At 34.1% G+C, this 4,639-nt stretch overlaps 1 long non-coding RNA gene across 2 annotated transcripts; it reads left to right on the forward strand.

Annotated features, from left to right (window-relative positions):
- Positions 1-803: 803 nt before the first annotated feature.
- LOC122196345 (uncharacterized) lies at positions 804-3,903 on the forward strand. 2 transcript variants are annotated; one of them, XR_008230989.1, is made up of 3 exons: positions 804-1,090; positions 1,494-3,094; positions 3,584-3,903. It is a non-coding gene; the product is annotated as an uncharacterized LOC122196345 (long non-coding RNA). The 2 variants fall into 2 exon arrangements; XR_008230988.1 differs by lacking the exon at positions 3,584-3,903 and having other exon boundaries at positions 1,494-3,225.
- The last annotated feature ends 736 nt before the right edge of the window (positions 3,904-4,639 follow it).

Below are 4,639 nucleotides of genomic sequence, written 5' to 3' on the forward strand. Positions count from 1 at the left end.
ATGTAATTTTATATATTTCAAAAGCTTTCAGTTACTTTTGCCAAACATTCATATAACAAATAAAAGCTACAGCTTCCCGCTACCAGCTATCTGCTACACGCTACCCGCTACCAGCTAACCGCTACCCGCTTCCAGCTAACAATTACTTTTGCCAAACACACCCAAATTACCTACACAATTTTAGACAACGATTAAAAGTATGACAGTAAAAAGTAAATGTAAATGACGTGTTTGAAGTTTAGTAATATTTAATTGACAAAATTGCAAAAATAGTCCCTGTGGTATGCAAATTTTGAGGTTTTAATCCAAACCCTGGTTTTTTTGGATCCATGATTATTTTGGAGTGGTTTGTATGTGTTTTTGATCCCTGGGCTTAACTCCCGTTAAATAGGATCTGTTACGCCCCCTCATGTGCCTCACACGTTAAACAGATCCTATTTAACAGGAGTTAAGTCCAGGGACCAAAAACACATACAAATCGCTCCAAAAGGACCATGGATCCAAAAAAAACTCATGGTTTGGACTAAAACCTCAAAAATTTACATACCACAGGGACCATTTTTGCAATTTTTCTATTTAATTAGTGAATCCTAATTAAATTGGTTTAATGTTAATCTTTAATTTGAGAAAAAAAGTATTTTAATATAATCAAATCAAATTTTGATAGCTAAATAAGTTATTAAATATTAAAAGAATTTAAATTTAATTTGAATATAAATATGAATTTTATAGTTTAAAATTTAAATCGGATATATAGTTTTAAAATTTATAAAAGTATTTAGAAAAATATTCAAAGTTTTGAACATAACCCAATTTTAACCTAAAGACGCCTCCTAGTCTACCGTTCACTTCTCTCAGCGTCCATCCTCCCGTTCTCTCTTCACCACTTCGATCGCCGGCCAGATACTGACGTCGATCGTCGCTCAGACTACGGACGTCGACCGCCGTTCGGGATGTCGACGGCAGCTGCGACAGTGGTACTCTTCCTCTGCGCTGAGCACTATCCAGACGGTACCCTTCTTCTACACCGGTCTGTTTCCCCGACGTCGACCGGAGAACTAATCTCCGCCGGCGAGCTTCATCTGAGAAGGTATTCTTCCACCTTTCTCGTTTTCTGATTATTATTATTATTATTATTATTTTTGTGTGTGGGTGAGTGTGTCGCGCGTGTGTGTTTTATATGCTGAAATCAGATAATCTGGTGCTGAACATGAAACTATTTTTCTGATTTTTTTTGCTGATGTTGTTATGATGATATTGTGAAGCTAAAATCTGCAATCTTGTGTATTATGAAGCTGAACTCCGAAATTTGTGTTTATTTTTTTGAAATCTAATATCGTGAAGCTAAAATTTGTGTTACGAAACTGAACCCTGTAATTTTTACTTAAAATGCTATATTAACTTGGTTTCATTTTTTACCATAGGCTGCTTGTTATTGATCTTGATGTTTTTTTTTTTTTTTTTTTTTTTTTTTTTTTTTTTTTTTGTACAAGTGATGATGACAGTGTGGCGAGTATGAGCAAAAGAAGAAGACATGAAAGAGTTGTGGGGGTTTCGGATTAATTTAATTAAACATGAGCAATGTGGTTTTTAAGGTCAATTCCGCTGTTATTGGTTATTACAGTTACTTATAAAACCAATATGGCTACAAATGTTTGTAAGGTTCAACATTGTCATAAAATCAGGCCTCAAGTCCAACCTTATCATTCTAGCATATACCGTCAAAGCTTCACCTTCTCTTCCATGTTTAGCAAGAGCATAATCACTGAAGCCCAAATGTGTGAATTCATCTTCGTAATTGATGTTAAGAAAAAAACTTTTATCAAGTACTCAAGGAAGACACAATTAGAGTAACCCCAAATTAGATTGTTTCTTACACACATGTAGTAATCTCATGCTTTTTTGATATCAGAATCAACCGTCTTCAAACTTCTAATTTTACTATTAGAGAAATTTTTTATAATTGTGGTTAGTGTTTGCTCGTTGGGACAGAGATCTCTTAGTCCTGACAAACGCAAGCTAATCACAATATGAAAATTTTCCTCGATGATGCAATTAAATGTTTTCAAGATGGTTCATTCTTATGTTATCAAATAATCAAAGTACGAGATTACTACATCTTTATGAGAAACAATCTAATTAAGGGTTATTCTAATTGTATCTCTTTTGAGTACGCGATAAAAGATTTTCATAACATCAAGATTAGGAAGATAAATTCGTATAGTTGGAATTCACTGATCAATGCTTTTTGCTAAACATGGAAGAGGAGCTAAAGCTTTGGCAGTATTTGATAGAATAATAAGTTTGGATTTGAAGAACAATTATGTGACAATGTTTAATGTTATAAGCGCGTGTAGCCATGTTAACTTTATAAGCCAAGACATACAAATTTTCATTATACCGACCATGGAGTTGGCCCCAAGTAATCAAACTTTGTTCATATTTAGTTGACTTAATCACAAGACCCGACTACTTGGTGGAAGCTAAGTTATTGATCCCAAGTTAGCGAGGAAGACTGTCGGTAAGGACTCATTAAATATAATTTTCGCTAGGAAGAGTTTCCAACAAAAAAAATTGAAATGAGGGTAGAAGGACTAGAAACAATGGTGCTTTAGGAACCACAATTGGCCAAATTTGATAATAGACAGGTACATATAAGTAGCTTCTTTGTTATCTCCTTTTATTTTCAACGTATTTGAAAATGTCCCCCCTTTTTAACCACTTGTAGCTGTGTTCCTGGCATTATTGTCAATAGCGATCATAGCGATAGCTATAGCGAATAATGAGGCGAGGCGATGCAATGTTGCAATGGGGTTCAAAGTGACTGAATAGCGACGTAGCGATATTTATTGGTTTTCTTCAAATTAGATGTTTTTTTTTCTTCAAGATTTTGATTTGGAAGTTATCATTCCAATAAATGCACATCCTCATAACCAGAAAGGTTTGATGGAAATGCTGAAGGTAGTGCTCAAACTTCAAAATTAAGGCTACCATGTATTAAAGAAGTTGAAGTTAATGGTATCACTGTGAAGATCAAATATTGTGTTGAAAGATTTGTCATCATTGCCCTTGGGTTGGACAATGTATAGGCCTGGTAAGAAGTGCATTCTCTCTCCAGCTTATCTTTTTATTTGATGTATATTTGTTCATCCCATTTGTTGTCCTTGACAAACTATAACATATTGTAATTGTGCTTTTGATATGGTGTTTGTTTTGGATATTTATCCCCGTGGTTTAGTTTTGTTTTGGATTTGACCCTTCATTTGAGGTGATAAACCCATATAATATTTACAATTTTGCCTATCATTTTGTTTTTGCTCTTAGTTTTTAAACTAAATTACTAATTTGTTCACATACGGGGTAAAATACTCGTTTTATATGGGACAGGAACCAAAAATGTTATGAAACCCTCTGATAAATACCAGAAAATGCAAAGAACAGCTAAACAGTTGATTTTTTTTAGTTATGCAATTGTAAAAAGAACAGCTAAGCAGATTTGGGGACCATGGGGGCCGCGTCCCATTGTGAGGTCTAAGAGAAGAGCCCCTTGCTGTGGTCCTTATCGGCTATTTTTGGTTGTCAGGGTCTCTTTGGGCAGCTTTAAGGGTAACTTATCAGTCAGTTTGGTTAGCTCCAGAGTGATCTTGGGATGACTAGTCAGCTGTGTTTACTATCAGTATGATGTTTACAAAACTCGTCATGCTCATGCATGCAAACTAACTTTGGTTTCCTAGTTTCTCCATTGTTGATACTATTGGATGCCAAAGTAGATTGAGTTTCAGCTTTATTTGATGGATTGATTATATGCACATCATTTCATATGATTCCTTAGTGTAGATATACCGTATGTTTTAGATGTGCAATTGAATTCTTTACCACAATAAATGTATACACTTTTTCTTACACGTTTTATATATTATTTTTGTTTTGCATGTTACTTAATATTGATTGTTGCAGATGCATTGACATTTTGGTGGTATTTGTTTTTTTGGTAAAAAAATCTTTTTGACCTTTTATGTCTATGGATGGAAAGATATATGACAAAATGTTGATTGTTTTTTAGAGACAAGAATAAGTCTTTTTGATCTCTTTTTCCTAAAGACAAAAAAATAGCTTTTGATGTAACATTCCAAAAATTATGAGGTAAAAATTTCATTTTTAATTCAACCAGAAACACCAATCATCATTTTTCCAATTGTAAGGTCACATCTTATGATCTAATGAGCTAAATACTAGTGTCAGCGTCTACAACATCAGCGCCAATGTATAAAGCTTAGACAAAACTGCAAAAATGGTCCCTGTGGTTTGCATTTTTTCAGGAAACAAGTCCAAACAGTGACTTTTTTGGTTTCGTAGTCCTTTTGGAGTGGTTTGTATGCAAAAATGGTCCCTCCGAAAACTGAAATGACTATAATACCCTTGAGGTATTTATTTTTCATTTTTCTTTCATTATTCTTAAAATTTAATATTTATTTATTTATTTTAACAATTAAAAAAATAAAAAAGGGCCCACCTCTCTCTCTCTCTCTCTCTCTCTCTCTCTCTCTCTCTCTCTCTCTCTCTCTCTCTCTCTCTCTCTCTCTCTCTCCTGTGTAAACCTACAGTAGATCCAACCCTCGTTCATAATCCATTTGAACAT

This window comes from Lactuca sativa, chromosome 3, assembly GCF_002870075.4.
Source record: "Lactuca sativa cultivar Salinas chromosome 3, Lsat_Salinas_v11, whole genome shotgun sequence".
NCBI lineage: Eukaryota > Viridiplantae > Streptophyta > Magnoliopsida > Asterales > Asteraceae > Lactuca > Lactuca sativa.